This window comes from Equus przewalskii, chromosome 14 (genome assembly GCF_037783145.1).
Source record: "Equus przewalskii isolate Varuska chromosome 14, EquPr2, whole genome shotgun sequence".
In the NCBI taxonomy this organism is placed as follows: domain Eukaryota; kingdom Metazoa; phylum Chordata; class Mammalia; order Perissodactyla; family Equidae; genus Equus; species Equus przewalskii.
This window is the reverse complement of record NC_091844.1, coordinates 76411485-76433398: the sequence shown is the minus strand read 5'-3', so window position 1 is coordinate 76433398 and position 21914 is coordinate 76411485. Positions and strand designations below refer to the sequence as shown.

Here is a 21914-nt window from a genome sequence, read left to right as displayed (position 1 = left end):
CCTGAGCCCCTGATTTTCCTATGGGTTCAATTTCTTGGGGAGAGGACAGCTCCTGGTATCTGTTAGCAGAGTGGGACATTCCTAGGGCACTGAGATGGAAAGCCAGCAGAGGGACAATGTCTGCCTCTGTCCGTAGCCTTTGGACCAGAGCATCTGTGACCTTTACTATCTGCCCACACCCGGCTGGGCTGGGTGGGTACTTTAACCAAGTTTGTCTCCCATGTGTTTCCTTGGGATAGTGATGAAAGCAAAGCAGATTGCCATGAAACATATGAAAAATGGTCAAACTTACTCATAATTAGAGAAACCAAAGTTAAAACATCACAAGATACCATTTCTCATCCATCAGATTTGCAAAGATTAAAAAGCTTAACACATCCTGATGGCAAATCTGTGGGGAAACAGGTACTATTATATATTGCTGGTGGGAATGCAAACCGGTGCAACTCACCTGGAGAGGAATTTGGCAACACTTGACGGAGCTACATATGCACTTACCTTTCGCCCTGCAATCTGACTTCAAGGAATTACCTTGAAGGTCTCTCTCACCGATATGAAGGTATGTATGCACCAGTTTGTTTGCTGCAGCATGGTCTGTAATCGCAAAATATCAGTCTGTGGTTTAGTTCATAGTATTGTACTAATGTGAATTTCCTGGATTTATGATTTTACTATGGTTATGTAAGATGTTAACATTAGGGCAAGCTGGGTGGAGGGTACTATTCTGTACTCTTTCTACAACCTTTCTGTAAGTCTAAAATTACATCAAAATAAAAAATTAAAACAACAACAGAAAAACAGATTTCTCATCACCTTATGTGGGGCATGTGTTCAGGGCTGGACCAGCAGTGAAGGGCCACAGCTGCCTAACTGCCTCCTCCTCAGATCCAGTGCATCCTGGTCAGTCTAGGGCTGACCTTGTAGGAGGATGGTCAGCGGTCTCATCCATGGGAACGGAGAGTGGAGAGAGAGGGTGGACCGTCATCAGCCACATCCTTGCTGAGACTCTGAGAACCAGTACACTCCTGTAGGAAGAGAAGTGAGGACAGCCCACCTGCCCAGACTACTGCTGTCTAATGTTCAAATTAAGTCTGTGAAGGATGTCCTTGAAAACAGTTCCATTATTTTAAAGTCTCATCTCATATGTGTGAGAGATTTACTGTCCTTTCCCAGTCACTGGTTGTTTGTATTGTATATTCAAATGCCTTGAACTATGAAGACAATATGCAACCCTCTCTTTCTGTGGCGTTTTCAGTCCTACAAATAGAAAAGCTACGAAATGCGTAAGATGGGGAATCAGTTCTCTCTCCTGGACAACTTGCTCACAAATGTGGTCCTCTTTTAAAAGATTGTAAAGTTGACAAATGAATCAGAGTCCTTAAGATGACTTGGGTGTCTCCTAACATTTTTATCATTTCTAATTTATGTTTTCTAGTAAAATAGGGATTAGCTGCTTTTTATTTGCTATTCTGAATCATTTTGCCAGAGCTTGGCTTTGAGCTTCAGCGATATCTCACTAAAATAGTAAATCCTTGATCCTGTGGAGAGGGGGTGAATTAATGGGTGTGTGGGGAATGTTTTGATCATGCGACTTCCCTAAATTTGTGTTCACTCTGCTGCCGGCTTCCTGGCGTCAATGCAGGGGCAGCGTGGGCCCAACGCAGTCACGGTGTCCCTCCTTTCATGGTGGGTGCATTGGCATGGGGCCTCCTTCTCTGAGTACCCACATGAGCTCGATACCATGTTGAGGCTGATGTGTCATTTGATCACCCCAGTAAGCCTGTTAAGGCTCAGAGAGGTTACGTGCTTTTCTGAAGGTCCCAAGTGTAATAAATAGTGGAGCTGGGGGTTTGAATCTGTCTGACCCCAAGTCTTGAGCTCTTTTTCAAAGCACACTACCCAGCTGAGGGAGACCAGCTTGGCCAACTCTGCCACCTTGGTGAGGCCTGGCTCTGCCCATGCTTATGGGTAAAAATGACGGGGTGCCCTTCCATCAGTGCAGGCACTTTATCTCTGTTCTAGAAATCAGAGCATCCTTTCATTGTTCCCACTTAAGCTCTATAATGTCTTCCTGTGCACAGAAGTCATTTCAAAAGAAGCCTCATTCGCCAGTTCTTACAAGATTGGTCTATGCAGGAAGCCTCAGAACAAACCCAGCTTCCTCTCTTTCTGAAACTTTAGGACTCGTATCCCTGGCACCAGGTGGGGAATCCCCTCCTATCTTTATGAGAGAAGCTTCTATTTGTGTTTTGAAAAGAGCAGAGGCTTGGAGTCACACCGGTGTATGAATTCCGTCTCAGCTCTGTGTTTCCTTGAATAAATGAATTCATCTCTCCATACCCAGCCTTCTTTTGCATGGATGGCAATACTTTTCACAGAATTATTGTCCACATTCAATGACGTAACAGAAAAAGCACCTAGTACATGGCAGACATTGAGCAAATGATTGTTATTGTTTTGACAAGCACTACTAATTCTCAACATAGCATTTCCCCTGTATATTCCCTCCACAGTACTCAGGCTGTTTCCAATAAAGAAGGATAAAGTTGCAAAGCATGCCACCTCTCAGAATTACTTTTATTTCTACAGGGCAGAAACTCTGCCAAGGAGGAAAATGGAAGTCATCCCAGGCTTTTGTGCAGGTTTTATTTGTATGCCAAAGCGAGCAAGTCTTCTTTGTTCTGAAGATGAATTTTATTTTAATAGTGCCAATGAATCTTTTAAAATTTCATAATTACCATTCCTAGCATGCTCCAAACAGAGAGATAAAAGAATTAGGTGGCCAGTTCAGATTGCATTTGGAGATGGATGTGCATTTGAAAATGCTTCAGCTGCGCCCTGAGTCGTCATCCCAGGCCATGAGCCCTGCAGCTGAACAGACTGTGGAGTCAGCAACACCAGCCCAGGCTCACCCCGCCAGTGGCACTGGGTGGACGCTTGATGGTGCAAGTCAGGCCCCAGGGGCACGGAGCGGGAGTGCCTGGTCCACCTAACCTAGCCCCGCCCTTTGTTAGTCACACATGCAAATGTGTAGAGCACTTTATAACTTGCAAAGTACTTTTTACATTTTATTGTCTCATGTAATTCTCTCAAAAATCCTTGAGAATAGATAACATCAAGATTATTATTCCATTTTATGCATAAGGAAGCTAAGGTTCAGAGAGGTTGTGGCTTGCCCAAAATGCACAGTTAAATGGCAGAACCTGGACTTGAACTGACATCACTTAACTCTAAAACTAATAATCTTCCCACTATATTTGTCTGCCTTTTATTGTACGGTATAATTATCCAAGTTTGAATTAATGATATTCTTTTTTTAAAGTCAATTGTGTAATTCTGTACAAATCACCGAAACATGAATTTTTGTGCCCTGGGGATTTGGCGCGCTGATGACAACTGTCTTATTCTGAGGGATTAGCCTCTTCCATCACAGACTGCGGAAGGCTGCCTCCTCCTCCTCCTTAGCCTCTTCCTCCTTCTTTTTCTCCTTTTTCCATGTGGACCCACACTGAGACAACACCATCTCAGTTTTCTTAGACCACAGCATGGAGTGTAAGCTGGGACATAAGAAGAAAAGATGATCCAGAGGCTACGGGGGGAAGCTGAGTGGGAGAGCGAGGCGTGTGTCTTTTAAGGAAGTCTTTAGTTCTTGAACAATCCACAGACAACTTTTCAATATCCAAAGCAGACTGGAGCAGAGTTTCTCAAATAGAACAGTATACAGACCCCTTTTAAAGGACAAACATTCTCAAGGACCCCAGTTAAATTTTTATTTTAAAGTTATTTGAATACCTAAAAGCATCAAAATTGACATAAATTCCTTGTGCTTATAGCTCTTATACAACGATAAATGAGATTTAAAGTTTATGTTTAATTTCTGATCATCTAAAAAGTTAACATAAGAATATTTTGGGCTATCTGCCCCCCAAAATTTCAGTGTCCTCTTGTGAGGCAGAGTTTATGAGTATATGCAAACAAAGATCTAGGAATGTTTTGGCACAGCATTCAAACAGAAATATGGTGGGAGAAGTTAGTTATCACATGGCACCAGGTGGTAATTGCTTCCTATGGACTTCAAGGCATGTATGTTCTAGAATTACAGAGAGAACGTTTGATTGGTGATGGAGATGAAATTATCAATCTACAAATACCTGCTTTTATTGCATAGAATGATAGATTGATCTGCCTCCACCTTCTGGCTAACTCCTATTCATCCTTCAAAACACAGCTCATGTGTCAAAAATTCCAGGGAATTTTTCCTAGCCACTCCCTGCCCCTTAGCCTGTATTAGGTATGCTTCTTCTGTGTTTCTATTTCACTCCATGAGACCTCTGTCATGGCTCTGATCTCACTATTCAACGATTCGTGGTTCCTTGGGTGACCTAAACTCTTGAATCACTTCTCTCTGGTGCGTTTGGAAATAGTGTCTGTTCCTGAGCTGTTATTTTCACCTGCTTCTTAGTGGTCACAATGTTCTGCAGCCATTTTCTGCTTCTCCTCTTGGACCCCTTGGATCTCTTTTCTCCCTCACTACCTTGCTGCCACCTGGATGCTGGCCCCACTGTGTAAGATGCTCTTTTCTTTATTACTCTGTCTTTTTATTTCCCACAACAACATCAATGTCAAGCTATAATGTAACAGATTTTACAAACATTTGGGATAACGAGAACATAGTGAGAAATATTAAAGCTGGATGTTAAATATCACTGTGTCCATCACCCAACAGGAGAAGAAAAATGTTAATTCCTTCACAGAGCTCCCATCATGAGGCACCCCACGCTTTGTTTCACTGTTCTTGTCTCGTTTCCTTTTTCACAGAGAATGCCCTTCTTCAACGTTGTCCAGTATAAATCTCTCCCTGCTTTAAGAAAACCACCATTCCTTGCTCACAGAAGTTGACTTTGTCCAAGCATCTGTTCTATAGATCTCTTTCTTGGGCAATTTGGGTTGCTACAACAAAATACCCTAGACTTGGTGCCTTAAACATCAGACGTTTATTTCTCATCATTCTGGTGGCCAGAGAGTCCAAGGTCAAGGTGCCAGCAGACCCAGTGTCTGGGGAGAGCTCTTTTCCTGGTTCGCTGGCAGCCATTTTCTTCTTGTGTCTTCACATGGCAAAGAGAGCAGACTCTAGTCTCTCTTTTTATAAAGACACTGATCCCATAATGGAGGCTCCACCCTCATGATATCGTCTAAACCTAATTAGCTCCCAAAGCCCCACTTCCTAATATCATCCCACTGGGGGTTAGGGCCTCATTATATGAATTTCCGGGGAACGCAAACTTGCAGTCCCTAACATCCTCTTACACAGCCCATCCATGGGGCAATATGATTCATAATGATACATTTCCCAAATTTGGTTGTGTGAGGGAGAGAAGGTCTTGGCAAACCAGGTTGGCTTTGAGGTCTCTACTAACGTGAGATGAAGATACGGGCTTGCTCTTCCTGTGGCCTTCTAGCCACCTGAGGAGGACAGCTCAAATCTACAAATCCACTAATCCGTGTTTGGATGCACACCAACCTCTCTCCCAAGAACATACAAACTTGCTTGCAGGCAGTTCAAACTAATTCCAGGTTTAGGATGAGAACTGTTTTCCTAAGAATGCTATAATTTGCAATCCTTTCCCTGGCCCATGGGGCAGGCAGTTCTCTACCTTTCTCTTTCCATCTTCTTGCCTTCAGGGTCATGTACGGGAACCCTTCTGAACACGAGAACTGGAAGTCCATTATAGTACCTTTCTGATCAGCAGAGCCATCTCCCTCTTATTCCACCTCTGGCTACAAAACAAATCAAAATAACAGACACTTTCAGTTAGAGTTTGATCTTCAGTTTGCTAAACTGAGACTGCTTTTCTCTGAAGTCTCCGCCCGTCCACAGTTAAACCTGTGGGCTCCGTGTGTGTAAGTATTTGTATATTTCTTTTTTTTTTTTAAACTAGCCTGTTACCCTCTAAATTATATGAGATCTCTGGAAGCAGGCCCCTTCTTTTACTCAACTTTATATTTTCATTACCTGGTGTATACCTGACACACAAAAGTTTGTTGCAGATTGGCTGACTGATTGAAAGAACTATAAAATCTGAGTGTTCCTACAACTAAGGGAAATTTGGAGAAATGGTGGATACCATACATTTATATTTAAGCAAGAGTAAGAACAATATAGTTCCCCAATGTCTCTTAGCCCCTGTCAGGCAAAGATCATGTATTGATTTCTATGTTTACTAAGTCACCTAATATTGCTTTATATAAATAAATGTGTTGCAATTTCTCTTTAAAGTTTTTTTTCCCCAAAGATTGGCCCTGAGTTAACATTTGTTGCCAATCTTCTTTTTTTTCCTTCGTCTTCTCCCCAAGGCCCCCGAGTACATAGCTGTATATTCTAGTTTTGGGTTCTTCTGGTTGTGCTGTGTGGGACACTGCCTCAGCTTGGCTTGATGAGCAGTGCTAGATCCGGGCCCAGGATCCAAACTGGTGAAATCCCAGGCCACTGAAGCGGGGTGCACAAACTTAACCACTCAGCCATGAGGGGAGCACCTCATTGCAATTTCTGTAGTCTTTGTGGTAATTAGCATAATACTCTTCATAAAGAAATGACTGTTTTTCGAATAAACAAATTTTGGGTCAACATGTGTCATTTTTTATGTTGGTTTTTAAAGTCAGTTATCTAGAAAACTCTATTGCATCAAAACATTCTCTGATGATGATAGACTAATCACTTACTACTGGAAATACTCTTTAATTATTAGAACACATCTTTGTAATTCTTCTTCTCAACTGAAAGCGAAAATTTGGCAATCACTTTTCGTTGTAACTTCCAAGTGGAATTTTCACACATATTGTGTAGTGTCTTCTGATAAAAGAAATTGAAATATGGTGGGCAAATTCTTAACAATTCAGTGGAAAGACTGGAAGGTTAACTTAAGGAAATATCCTGGGAAATAAAACAAAAGGTTGGAAAATAAGAGAGAAAAGAGAAGATGATTAGGAAACTAGTCTAGAGTCTCTGACACCTAAAGTACAGACGTTCTTTTTAGAATGTATAGAAGGGAAAATGTAGGAGAGGAAATTGTCAAAGAAAAAATTTCAAGAAAATTGATTTTGAATCCCGCCCCTTGGATGAGTGGTTGGGTTCACGCGCTCCACTTCAGCGGCCCAGGGTTTTGCCAATTCAGATCCTGGGTGCAGACACGGCACCGCTCGTTGGGCCATGCTGAGGTGGCATCCCACATAGCACAACTAGAAGGACCTACAATTAGAATATACAACTATGTACTGGGGGGTTTTGGGGAGAAGAAAAAAAAGAAGAGTGGCAACAGATGTTAGCTCAGGTGCCAATCTATATATAAAAAAATAGAGCAAAGGAAAGATAATTTTAAACATGAAAGGCCTTATACTTTTGTTTCCTATGCACCCTTTAGTAGGAAGTTACATAAAGATATGCCTCATAAAAATGAGAGAGTGAACCATGAGTCAGAAATATAGATGATCCAGAAAACAGGATTCTACAGTAATAGAGGTGAAGGGTGTTTCTGGAATGTTGATATAGGGAAATTCCAGGATGCACATCAGGCAGCAGGTGGGACAGCAGCCAGCCCAGAAAGGAGCAGGAGCTAGGTATTCCTGTCTCCAGAGGGATGTCTCCAAAGGGTGTTTGCGTGGGAAAGGAAGCTGATGGATTACCTGATGCATTTGACATTGAGAGGATTTCACCTCATGCTTGGAGCACTTGGGGAAAATTGTATGATAGGTACACAAAAAGCTAAGACAATAAAAAACTGAGGCATTTATTTTTTTCCAGGAAAAACGTTCTGTGAGAAAGGAAATAAGTTCACAATGTACTGTATGTCTTAGCTGTGAATAATATTTCCATAGTCATAATAACGTCAATATTGAATATCAGTTTAACTGAAGATGTGATAAAAAAAATATTAGGAGCATGGAAAGAGGATGTGTGTGTGTGCACCTGGTGCTAGTTTAAGATAGAGTAAACTTTTCATTCTCCATGGTGATAAGTCAGTAGATAATGTCTAAAACTGACAAATAATCAGGAAGCAGCTGTATAAGCATGCTGTTCAGTAAAGTATGGTATCAAATACATGAGGCAGCTAAGAATGGCAAGTGGCTGCCTCTGAGCAGTGGAAGTGGGTGGGAGAACGGGGGAAGGGGGATGCGCTAGTCCCTCACTCTGCTTTCTTTCTCTCTATTGCACTTTCAACATCCTAAAGCAGCCAGATGAAATACAGCACTTTATTCTGAGGTCCTGCAGTGAAAAGGATGAAGTTAAGCCCATAGTGTTGCCATATAAAGTTTAGCGATCTTTCCCCCTAATTATTTGAATTCTTACTAGGCTCCAACAGTATCAGTTCTTTCAGAGTGCAAGCCCTCTTCCTTAAGCAGAAAGCAGAGATAAGACTGGAAAGGAAGAAGATGAAAGTAACCACAGATTAGTTCCGTCCATATACCAGTGCTCGGCCAACCTGACGCACCAGGGAAAACTTGCCGAGGTGTGACAGGCCACATCCATCATGGAGTTGTTCATTTTGGCATGGCCACCCTAAAGGGAGTTTATATAATATTTCTCTTTTTAAAGGTGATCTTGAATTTGCATACCTATGAAATCTGTAGGGTGGAGTGGACGACAGTTTGGAAGGTTTTGCTTTGCTCTGGGAACTGAGGCAGAGGAGCCGCTCAGAGGAAGCGCAGCATTGACATGTTGGTATTTCTGGAGCCGACTTTCTATCTCTGTGTCACTCCTTTGCCTCTGTTAGTCCATTATGGAGTGATTCCTGGGGAGTGAGGCTTCCTTAGAATCAAAGTGTTTACTCTCTTTCCTGAACTCTGCCTGCCCCATATCTTCTCCTTTCTCCACCCTAGAATCTTTTTCTGCCAGTGAACTACTGAAGTCCTTGTTCTTCTGAGCCCCGATTCCATGTATGCTGGATATTACCAAGTGAGTGCCCAGGTGGGTGAGGCCAGTGGCTGCAGGGACACTGTCACCCACAAGGATGTGGTTGCATCGATAGACAGTAGCATTGGTTCCAAATAGGCTTCAACGACATCTGGCCCATTAAGGCAAATGATATTTATTTTTGAGTGATTATTGCTAAGAAGGCTCAAGCATGCATTGGGTGACGAGTTAATTGAAAAATTGCTTCCTGTTCTCAATTGGCTGCTGCTCGCCACAGACAGATGATGATGCATTTGACAAACTTCTTGTGAGTCTAGTGTCCCAACTCTACTCTAAATATTTAAAGCAGTCTGTTCGCTATTTGGCACGCCCTGAAGTGAGCTTTTGAATGCAGCATGTTTTGTTCCCTATTAAAACTACGTAAGCTTTTCTAAGTGTTGAATAAAAGAATAGACAGTAGCAGGTCTGGGCTGCATCTGGCTGTTGGAGCTAGTAAGACTATTTATCTGTACGTCCTCTGAAGAATAATCAGTAGGAGCAATGCTCATTTTTTGGTTTCTCCCAGGAATTCTCTTGTAAAGTTTGAACAAGGCTGCAAAGTCTCCTCTTGTAATTCTTGATAGGAAAACTTAAACTTGTAAAGAAAGGCCCTTGGTGCCATTGAGACAGAGACCAAAAAGATGCTTAAAAGGATGTCAGTAGATAAATGCCCTAAGCCCAGTTCCCTGATGAAGGGTCCACTCCCTTTATGGGAAGAGCATCCACGGAAAGCTCTCTGCTCTTGCTGATGTTATGTGATTGGTACTTCATGAGTGCTTTTCTAGTGTGTGAATTGAGGCTAGGTGATTGGAACATAGAAAACCACACTGTAAGTTCTCTGGGTCCACAGAGCTTGCAATCTGCCTTCAGAAGACCTCAGCTGTGAGGCCGGCCCAGTGGCGCAGCGGTTAGGTGCACACGTTCCGCTTCTCGGTGGCCCGGGGTTCGCCAGTTCAGATCCCGGGTGTGGACATGGCACAGCTTGGCACGCCATGCTGTGGTAGGCATCCGACACATAAAGTAGAGGAAGATGGGCAAGGATGTTAGCTCAGGGCCAGTTTTCCTCAGCAAAAAGAGGAGGACTGGCAGTAGTTAGCTCAAGGCTAATCTTCCTCAAAAAAAAAAAAAAAAAAAGACCTCAGCTGCTATCTCATCACTCACTTTTCAAGTCTAGTGACCTTAACTCAGTTTCTCAGGACCTCAATTTCTTTATCTGCAAGTAAAGATGATTCTAGTTACCTTTTGTGAGTATTAAATAGAATAATACATGGCAAAAGATGAATAAATATATTTTTATTTAGTCTTAGTCTAAGTGATGAATGAAAGTAATTTTTTGCTTTCTGTTATTAAGACAAATTGGTATTTTTATTTTGTAGTCCAGTACAAGAAATAAGGAATTATTTGATATTTGAGCATTCAATCCAGCAGAAATAAAGTGACTGTGTATGTACTATACACACAAAGTATTTCTAGCTGGGGAAAATTTGATTAAAGTATAAATAAGTACAAGTCTGTAAGTATTTTAGGTTACATTGGTATTTTGTCTTCAGAATTCCTGCTGCACTTGCTTTTTCTGCTATGCAGTTGAGTAAAGATGCGTGATTGGGTGAAAATTATTAACTTGAGAGAGTTTAAACTTTTCCCCTGCCACAGAGAATCTGTAGTTGGCAGCCAAATGTCCCATCCACTCCCAGTCTGTTTTGAAATAGTTATTCTTCAGACTAAAAATCTATGGCAGGGAAGGCAGGAGAGGAGAAGGAGAGTACAAGGAGCATGGAGAGGAAGGTTTTTCTATGGGCTATTTTCAAATGAGAAGCTCCTGAGAGAGACGACTATGGAAAAGTTGTGGAGCAGAGAAAAAGTTTGGGAGTTATGACACAAGGAAAGAGTGGAATTACTTTAAGGTTATTTTTTTGCAGGTTGACCTCCACATGGCACTTCTTATGGACTGGCCCGTGTGGTTCACAGCTTTAATAGGGTTACAGTTGAAAGTGCCATGTGATGTTTCATGTGAATTTTTTCTCTGTCCAATCAAATAGTCTCATACTTTTGGCATTTCCCAATAGATTCTTGCCTAGTTTATCCTCCACTACCACCCATTGGAATAATTTCTGTGAAACACAAATGTGACCGTGTCAATCATTGTTCTAAAATCCTCTTTAATGATATGGACCATCCACGCCCTGTTAGTCGAGTTTGACACAAGGGCACATACACACATCTATGAGCCATTTACCCATTTGACCACTCAAGATGGCACTTCCACTCTTCCTCGAGTAAATGGTCTTTGTAATCCAGTAAACAAAACTGATTTTTCCTCAAGGAGTTAAGAGGAAGATTTCTCAGCAGAAGATGGAGAACACGGTTGTCCTCCTGGATGCCCTGATCATCTCTGCCCAAGCCCACATGTGATGCTGAAGTGGCAAAGGCAACAGCCAAATCCCAAATGGAATCCGGCCATCAACAGTGACATACCACGGAGCAGGGTTGTGGTGGGAGTGCCTGCCCTGATACAGAGCACCGTTTTAATCACTATCATGATTAAAATTTCCAGCACATGGTAATACTTGGTTTTGTTATTGTTTTTAAATTCTCCATGACAGAGCATGCTCTTACTGTCTGCTCCAGGGGCAAACTGCTTGTCTCTCCCCACCCCCTTGGTCCACCAAAGATGGCATCACTCTCTCCTTCTTCTTTTGCTAGAGATTAAAGAGAAATTGCATCACATTTGACAATTGCTTTGACCGATACAGAAATGACTGGTGACCATTTGCGTGGCAGCCTCCCAGGACTGTAGAAATCATAATTTGAAGGCACTCAAAGCCTGATCGGAATCTCCAAGGTTCGGCACTATAAGTCCATGCACAGTAAGACCAATGGAGCGAGTCCAGATCTTGGACTCTGGGGATGGGGTGCTAGGCCTGGAAAGATGAAGCATCCAAGACAGAAGAAGGAGCACTGGGGTTGTTCGTGCAGCTGCAGTTGGACATTAACTTTGCCTGGCACACCTATATTCACATTCTGACTTTGGATTGCTTTTCTAAGTGTTTGTAGCCATTAAATACTGTTCCTTTCAAGGGCTTCTGTTGAATTGCTTAGGTCTTGAATTTGTTGTACTTTAAAGGTGCTTTGTAAAGTGCCTTTTTCAAGTACAGCTGTCTTAGTTACTTTAAACATTGAAGAATTTTGATTTAAAATAAAAACTTGCAGCTTGTTTAAAAGGGGCAGGTATTTGAGATTATGACTTGTTTCCAACAAACTCTTAAAGAATAACAGGTAATTCACATGGTACAGAGAGGAAGGAACTGGTCAAATACTAAAACTACTATCACCAGCAGCTGGGCATAAATGAGAACAGGGCTTGAAAGGGAGGCCAATGCTTTTGTTAGAGACCCTTCCTTGGGGCATCGCTCCCCATCACCTGTGAGATAAAGTCCATGCTCCTAAATATGGCAGAGACAGATTTGGAACCCTGCCTGTCTCTTCCACTCTGTCTTTCTACATTGTCTCTTGTACGTATCCTATCTCTGTGCTCCTGGCATCCCTAAGCAGCCAGTCTATGAATGTGACACGTTCTTTCCTGCCTTGTGCCTTTGTGTGTGCTGTTTCCTTTCCCAGGGAAGCCCAATTTTCTTCTTTCTCTACCTTCCTATACTCATCTTCAAGAATTGGCAAAATGTCATCTCTCCTATGGACAATTCTCTGATTCCACTCTCAGTCACATCCCAAGCAGAAGTAATGGTTTTCTCATCTGTGATGTTGTTCTGGCGTCAGAATACCAAGTCTGACTCCTGTCTCCACCGCTTAATGCTCGATGACTTTAGACAAGCTGCTTAACCTCTCCGTGCTTGAATTTCCTCAGTTGTCTCATGGGGATAATAATATCACTTATAAAATTATAATGAGAATAAAATTCTTAGAAGTTTTTCCTGGAATCACATAGTAACTTAACGTGTTAATTATTTATTATTTATATTATAATTTATTACTACCACTACCATTGTCATCATCATATATACCCTCCCAGTGCATTTATTCACATAAATTTTATCCATGTGATTATTATTATGTCGGTCTACCTCAATCTTTTCTATCTTTAGTCCTCAGGGCTTAGCACAAAACTTGGCATGATACAGTACTGATGTACAGTAAACATTTTTGAATTTTAATTATTGGTGCTTATGTCTTTTTTTCTTACCAGATTGTAAACTCTTTAAGGTGTGTTTTCTGCTTTACAGCAATTTCAGGGATGCTAGCCCAGTACCCCACACGTAATCAGCACTCATATATGTACTGAAGAAACCAATGAATTAGAGAAGAGTGTGTAGAAATGACTATGTAAATATTGGTTTCCAGAGAGCAGGGTGGACCACTGGTAACATAATGGGAGACTAACTCCCAGCTCATCACCTGGGGCCAGACGGAGGACTGGAAGCAAATAGTTTGGTACGATTCTTTGTTTCATTAGCTTCTGCTGAAATTAAAAGGCAGTTGAGATGTAATGTCAAAGACGAGGGTCTGCAATCTGAGCCTGAAACCAGTGTGTGGAAGTGGAAGGGAGAATTTCGGAATTTGTAGATGGACCAGCTTAACTTGCGTGTCCTTTGTGAATCTGGGAAATACGATTCTATACCCCATAGTTTTAAAAGTTTGCATTTCTGCAAAATTGGGGTCTTGTAATTAAAGTTTCTCTGCTTCTAAAAACTATCCAATGGACGTTATTTGATTGGATGTTTCATTATGTTGTATTCGTCAGGTTACAAATCACTTAAACTCATAATTTTCTTCAACTAGGGATCAGACAGAGTGGAACATTTTGATTCCATGTCTGAGAGCAGGACATGAGTGTTTCCAAGGAAGGGTTTAAAATGGGTTGTTTCCTACCCCAAGACTGTGATGTGCTTTGGATCCATCTTACATCATCTTCTATTAATAGCTTTCTGAACTGTGGATTGACTATTTAACAACTCTTACTATTAAATGCTATTCCTTTAAAAGGACACTAGTTAAGCTGTTTGAGCCCTGAATTTATGTTTTGTTTAAAGAGTGCCATTTAAGTCTAAGATCAAGAGATTTGGGGGTAATGGTTTAAATTAAAAAATGAGTAAGTTACTTGAGCTCAAATGTAACCTTTAAAGATTTTTCCCAGGAATTGAAACACACAGAAAGAATGTGGGATCATTTTAAGTGGAATGCAACCCTCTTTACTTTTCTCCTTTAAGCTGCTGGAAATGAAAAATGTAAATAGAAAGATAAGTGAGGGAGGGCTTTTGAAAGTTCTTCATCAAGCAGTTGAGTTGTTGCCTGAAATGGCAAGGCAAGCAGAGCAGATGCCTCTTGAAGGAGACTCAGGCAGGTCCATCTGCCCAAGAAGTCTGAACATGGCTTCCAGAAACCCCTCCCCGAGATAGCTCACCCTCCTTCTCTGCTCTGGTACCTGCCACTGCCTCTAGAAGCTTCCATTCTCCCAAGCTGAAGGCAGCATTCCTTTATTCATTCACTCAATCAATATCCATCTTCCTTTCTAGTCCTGGTGTATAATGGAATGAAGACTTGTCTAAAAGTGAGAAGACAGTCATTTATTCACTCAGGGAATGTTTTGTGATTACCCAAAGTCGTGTGCCTAGCACTGTGATAAATGCAGGAAGTTCATGGATGGTGAGGCTTAGGCACTTTTGATTGCTCATATAGTGGTTTCCTTTTCCTCCTGGGCCCACAGGTAGCTGTCTTTTTTAGTCCACTTGAAGTCAGGTGAGACCACATGCCTAGGTTCTGGCTAATGGATTTGAGCAAAAGTAATGTAAGGCACATCCAGGCTTGCCTCCTAAAATATCCTGCATGCTCTTACTCGCTCTCTCTTTCATTATCTCCAGCTGAAAACTGAATAAGATCCAGAAAAGAACGCCACAGCCCAAGGAGTTAGCTCCATCATCAGATAAAAAAAGGCTGGAGCCTGAATTACCATGTTGAGGAGAGGAGCCACCCAGGATAACTGTCTGCCTAGAAACGTCTGCATGGGACTCTGTGATCAAGAAATGAACTTTACTGTTTTTAAGCTAATGAGAATTCAGAGTTTGTGTATTACTGCAGCAGCTATATTGTGTACTTTGACTAATGGAGATGAGTAACATACAGGTCTTGTCTTCAAGGAGTTAATATTTTAGTTGGGAGAAGCATATAAATAAATGATTATGAAACACTATGATCAGTATAGCAAATGAGATGTATAAGACACAATGGAAGCAGAGCAAGGAGTAAGATGGGGATGACGACAGTGACAGAAAGACTTTCTAGAGGAAACCCATCATTGTGTATTTCTTGCAAGTGTGGGTGTGGTTGGGGAGGGTAATTTTGGGTGGGGAGAGGGGGAGGATGAGAGGCAGGTCAATGTTGCTGGAGCAGAAAAGATGAGGTTGAACATGGTGACACATGCGACTGGAGAAGGAAGTGGATGTCAGACCTTGGAGAGTCTTACGCAATGTTGGGGACCTGGACTTTTGGAGATCAGTAGTATGCAAAGTGCTGATCTGCAGTGATGTGAGAAGCTTGTGGCAGAATGTAAATCAATACCCTGCTTCTTTCATGGAGAACGTCTTGCTAGTAAAACAAGTCAGCTAAACTAAATAGCATGCCTAGGGATGGAGTTGATTCATATTCTGGCACGAGCTTCTTATTTTGACATGTCCAGAAAACTGTTCACTCATCTGAGGGCCACACTTTGAGCAGCACTGTTCAGGACAAATCATTCTGTTTGCTGTGAAGGAGTGTATATTCAGAAGCAGGCAGACCACTTAAGGAGAATGGGGAAGTCATTCCAGAGCAAGATGATGAAGACCTAAATTTGTTCAGTGGTGGTGTTGCTACACAAAAGGGAATAGGTTTCAGAAATATTTAGTAGAGGAGCAGGACACGATGTGGACAGTAAGGGAGAGAGAGAATTTAAAAAATGAGTCCTAAGTTTCTTGATCTAGTGTCTTGGTGGATGGTAGTGCCATTAACTGAAGAAGAGTCCATCTATGGACTTTTGGGGAGTTAAAGGACTTAACTTTCAGTGCTGTCGAATGTGAAATGTCTGAGGGACACCGAGGTAGATAAGTTATGCAGCCAGTTGGAGCTGATTGTCTAGAGCTTGGGGGAAGATCTCTGGGATGGAGGTTCAAACTTGGGAGTCTTCATCACAGGAATGATAGAAAATGGGAGTGTAACTCTACAGAGGGGAAGGACAGTGGCCCAGAATGAAACCCTGGAGGACACCAAAGTTAAAGAGATAAAGAAGATCTCATGAGACAGACCTGACACCCCAGGGCAGTGAGAGGTACTGGGAAACCAGAGGGCAGAGAGGTTTTAGAAGTACTGAGCCAACAAAAGCAGCAGGGAGGGCCAATAAAGTATCAATGAAAATGTCTACATTGGAACTGTTAATCAGGATGTCTTTGGTGAAATCTGGGGCAGAGAGTGGTGAGAGCAGATGGAACACTGCAGCAGAAGTGTAAACGATTCTAAAACCATCAAGAGACCTAGGCAATTCCGTTTTCCTCTCAGGTCCTGTTTCCACCTCTGTAAGATAAGGAGGCAGATGAGCTTTAAGATGCTTTCAGCTCTAACATTCTATAATAATAGAATAATAATAGAATAATAATAATAGATAGCATTCTGAACATCAAATGTGTGGTACATGCATAATTTTCATAAACATTGTGCAAGATATTGGCATGTCACTCCTCCTGAAGCTGAGAGAGCTTAAGTATGATGCCAATGTTCATATAGTTAATACACTTCTGAACTGAGAATTAGAAACTAGGTTTGTCTGACAACAAAACCTGTGTTCTTTTCACTCTCCTGCACTGTAGAATGATTTTGAGGAGAGATCAGACACCAGGCAGAATGTGAATTGAATTTTGGTAGTAGATCATTTATAAGAGCCATCCTTGCTATATTTTCATAGACAATATCCTTTAATAAAAGGCAGAATGTTCCTTTTGAGGAACATAAAGAAAATTCAATGTGAGCGTTTTGAGCTAATCTGATATTGAGTCTATAAAAAAGACCAGGTTGATCAGCAAGTGACAGGGAAATAGGGAACTTTTATAGAGACAGAAAAAAAAAATCAATACTAGCATCATAGTTTACAGAGGCAATGCATTTTTCAGTTAAAAATGTCTGAAGATGAGCTTAGTAGTCGATAGGTATAGAAACTCTTGAGGACATAATTGTCATTCAGTGCAGATAAGCAGGTATTTGGAGCCAATTATCTGATATAATAAGAGAAGAGCTCATGCTTTCTCAAGGTGCCTTCCTTTGAATATGTTTTAGAAATATTGTTTTCAAAGTTAGCTAGCTTATTGTGGGAATGTTCTCCATCTATCCAGAGGAAAAAAAGTGCAAATAGTTTGAATACATAACACATTTAAAGAATCAGTGGTGTTATTGGGCTTTGTGGAACTGGGAGAATAGGTCTAGCCAAGGTTTTCAGGAGCCCTCTGATTTAGGTATTCAGACGTTAGAAAAGACTCTTTCTGGCACAGACACCCTCGGTCCAGTAGTCTTGCGATTTGTCTTATTATGCCCCCAAATGGTCCTTTCAGAGGTAGTCTATGTTATAAAGTGTTCTAGATATTCTCAAGTCCAAATATTTCATTTTATAGGCAAAGAAATGAAACACAGGGGAGAGGTCTTGCCCAAGGTCACAGTTAGGGTAAAGCCTTGACTACAGTCCAAGTATTCTAGCCTCCGGTGCAGGGTAGTTTCTACCACCCTGGGTCTGGCAGGTAAGCTCAGTGCAATACAGGGTGTTATCTTAGCTGCTGTTGTATCCCCCACAGGGCCTGTAACAGTGCCAGGCACACAGAGTGTGTTGGCTGTGCAACTCTGGTAGTGGACAAAGTGATTATGTCTTAGGAGTCCCAGCAACATGGAAAAGCTTAGTATGAAACTTGATGTGATGCCAGTTTCCCCATCTATTCTTTTGTTGTTGTTGTTGAGGAAGATCAGACCTGAGCTAAGTACTGCCAATGCTCCTCTTTTTGCTGAGGAAGACTGGCCCTGAGCTAACATCCATGCCCATCTTTCTCTACTTTATATGTGGGACGCCTACCACAGCATGGCTTTTTGCTAAGCAGTGCCCTGTCCACATCTGGGATCCGAACTGGCAAACCCTGGGCTACCGAGAAGCGGAATGGGTGAACTTAACTGCTGTGCCACCAGGCCAGCCCCTCCCCAACTATTCTAATTCTACCAAGCTACCTGTCCTCTGGGCTACTCAGCTCAGTCCCTGGCGCACAGCTGTCTGAGATCTGGGAGTAGCCCAGCCCCAAGATGGCGTAAGGTGGGGAGCCCAGAGGCTCTGCACTCAGGCAACCTGGCTTGAGTTCTGCTCTGACCTGGCTCCGATTCTTGCTGGGTTCTTGCTTTACCTTGGTTCAGTGATTGAAGCTATTTGTGGCAACCCAAGGCCTGAGTCCCTGTCTTGATTTTTTTGCTCATTATCTCTGTTAGTCAGACTAATCTAAGCTTTAGTGCAGTAATAAACAAGCCCCCAAGTCTCAGTGGCTTAATACATACAGGTTCGTTTCTCACACATGAGTCTGGCAGCTCTCTAGGACAATTCCCTTTCAAGCAGTGAATTAAAGAGTTCAGTTTCTTGCATTTTGCAGCTACACCATGTGGAAAACATGGCTTCCAGGTCAGCTGGCAGAAGAAGAGAGAGCTGGAAGGTTGTGCACTTGTCTCTTAAATGCTTTTGCTTGGAAATGACACACATCACTTCTGCTCAATGCTTTTTGGCCAGAACTAGTTGCATGGCCTTCTCTAACTGTAAGGGGGTTTGGAAATGTAGGAAAGCACATAAATTTTGGTAAGTAATAAAGATCTCTGTCAGGATGGGATCAGGCAAATGAGACATCACTAAGATTTTCATCTTTCTTTTTTTCCTTCCTTATAAAACAATGAAAAAACTTGTAGTAAGCTGACTTTGCACGGTGGAATGTTCTTTGTGGCTTAACGAGACATAAACAGCAGTATTGATGGGTCTGGGAAATATATACAATGGGGCTTTAGGCTCTTGAGGACTTTGCCAGTGCTGGTGGCTGCTCTGAGATTCGGTCACATGAGATGTCTCACTGAGTAATAAAAGGTGGGGTGGACGTGGCTGGGCTGACCCCAGTTGACTTATTATTCAGTTCAGACAGAGCTAAAGAAAAACAGTTGCCAGTAGCCTTTCAACTCTGCTCCTTTCCTGTTATTTCTTCAGCCATTTATAGTCTAGTGCCCGGATAGAGCTGGGCCAAAGTTTGGCAGGACTTGAGGCAGATAAATCATTTGCAGACCAGCAAGGGCCTCACAGCTTTACTAGGAAAGGGCAAACTGGAAGCTTGGATTGGGCGTCTCTTTTTACTGGCCAAGAGTGCTTTCATTTTAACCCCATGGGGGCCAAAGCACAATGCTAGAATCACACATCATACATCTTCGATGGTTAAATGCTCTGCTAGGCATTTCATGGGAAGAATCTAAGGATTCCCTGCAGGCAAAACTAACACCAGTTGGACATGGTGTGGGACATTGCGATGGGGTGAGTGGGGCACGATGTCTGCCTTAGCGTTTTGTACCAGCGTCTGTTCTTGTGTAGGATTGTCTCTGGAAAGAAGGCTTTGTTTTCCACTTTTAAATAAAGTCAGAGGCTTTAAGTTACACCTGATAGAAAACAGAGGGGAGAAAACCCTGAAAGTCATTCCCTCTTTCTCCTCCACTACTTCCCCACCCCACATCTGATCAGTTATCACATCCTCACGATTATGCCTTCTGGATATCTCCCCAATCTGATTTATACTCGCTACCTGATTGCCTTTGCCTTAGGTTAAGGCTCCACTATGTCCCATCTACAATATTTCAATAACATTCTAACTGGTCTTGCTACTTCCAGTCTTAATTTAACTGGTTTGTTTTTTATCTTTCTAATGTTTTACAGACGTGTACAATTTTTCAACAGCTTTTGATTGTCTGTGGAATAAATTCTGGCCCCCCTGTTTTAGTAAATAAGCCTTGTCAAGATGTGCCCGCTGGCTTCTCTCTCCCGTCTTTTATCTCTCTACCTCCCAGCACGTGTAGAATACCCTGTCGGTACCAGATTGCTTTATGTTCGTTTGTGCCTCTGCTCTTTCTGACATGTTCTACGCAAAATGCCTCTTCTTACTTCTTCATCTTGCAAACTCTTTAATCTTTCAGGATTCAGCCCATACATCCTCTCCTCTAGGAAAACTTCCTAGAAGCCCTCAGCTGGATTAGACACCCTATATCTGGGCTCGGGTAGCATTTGTTCCACTGAATTGTAATTTTTAGCATGCTCAGAATCTTCATGTAGACTCTGAACCTCTTGAAGGCAGGAACTGTATCTTATTTAACTTTGTTTCTATCACGTGTGGCTCCGTTTTTAGACCATCCATTCTGGTCTATGGATCTATACGTCTGTTTAGGCCAATATCACACTGTCTTAATAACTGTAGCTATAGAGTAAGTCTTGAAATCAGGTAGTGTAAGTACTGCAATTTGGTTCTTTTCAGGGTAGATATGACCATGTATAACCTCTATATCACCCTATCAATTTAGAACCAGCTTGTCAATTTTGACAAACAATACCTTCCTGGGATTTTGATTGGGATTGCATTTAATCTATAGATTAAATATATATATAGAATTGACATCTTAACAATATTGAGCCTTCTGACCCAGGAACATGGGATCTATCTCCATTTATTTAGGTCATCTTTCATTCCCTCAGCAATGTTTTGTAATTTGCAGTGTACAGGTCTTATGCATTTTTTTGGTCACTTAAAAAAAACAAAAACAAACCCTGACATGCAAGAACTCAAATTTAGGAAATAAATTGGGAGAGGATTCTTTGCTTTCCAGATGGATTCACCAAAAAGCTTCTTAAATATGTCCAAATCCCATACTGGAAAGCATACATCACAGAGTAGGTACTCAGAAACACTGCTGACAACGAAAAGCCTGCTGTGATTTAGAGAATTTGCATTAATAAGCAACTTCCCCTCAATGCAAAGACTATAGGAAGGAAAGGATGCCTGCCTCCTGTTTACCTTACTTTTCAATGGTGTTTATTTGGGTTCTGTGTGGACAAAAACTTGCAGTCTTTGAACCTGGTAGTCTGCGTCGGAGAGAGTCAGCATCTGGGAGAGCACAGCTGGATTTGGTCACCATGACTAGGGCCTGGGGTTTCCTGAGCCCTTGAGTTCCTGTCAGCCTGATGGTTCTTGGAAATGACTCTCCCTCTCCCACACAGAGCCAGTCTCTGTGTAGGGGGCATGTGGGCTGGCTGCACTAGTCAGGCATAATTTATGGGCAACTACAGAAAGCAGAAAGTCTTAAGGCTAGACTGAAAATGCAGAGGGTGGAGCATCCTTTTCAGGGCTATGCCAATACCTACCAGGCTGTGAGAAGTTCACAGTCATGTTCCTGTTCATCTCACATCTGCTTAGAGTTGAACCTCTCTAAAGATCAGTTCCAGTTATGCCTGACCCCATCCCAGCTCTAAAGCCTCTAATGGCTCCCTCTTCCACACTGAATAGTCCAAATTTCTTTTTATGGCATTTAGAGCTCTTTATAATCAGCCTCCAAATACCTAGCAGCCCTTATATCCTGTGTATTCCTGCATTTATTCTGTTCTCTAGTCATGTTGGAGTATATGCAATTCTCAGCAAATGTCAGAATTTTTTCTCACTTTTGTCACTGCAGTTCTCTTTGTGTTGTATGACCTCACTCTCCTACTTTATGCATTATTTTACTTTCTGAAATTTTATCTTCCATCCCTTCCATTGAAATTTTCATTTCTATTATCCACCCAATCCATCCAGCCTGGGTGGCTGGAATAACGTTCCTAACTTACAGCTCTGCTCATGAGCCTATTAAAAAAAGTTCAGTGCCTTCCTAAGGTCAGAAGATAAAGCAGAATTTA

The 21914-nt window shown here is 41.9% G+C and overlaps 1 protein-coding gene across 6 annotated transcripts in view; it reads left to right on the top strand.

The window, feature by feature from the left end:
• KCNS3 (potassium voltage-gated channel modifier subfamily S member 3) overlaps positions 1-21914 on the top strand; it is a 190646-nt gene that overhangs the window by 61693 nt on the left and 107039 nt on the right. Inside the window, exon 4 of one of the 6 annotated variants that reach the window (XR_011526678.1) lies at positions 14821-15149. The exons of the other annotated variants lie outside the window; for them this stretch is intronic. The gene's annotated coding sequence lies outside the window, so the exon portion shown is untranslated. Of the gene's footprint in view, positions 1-14820; positions 15150-21914 lie in introns of those variants that run through there. 6 annotated transcript variants of the gene reach the window in all.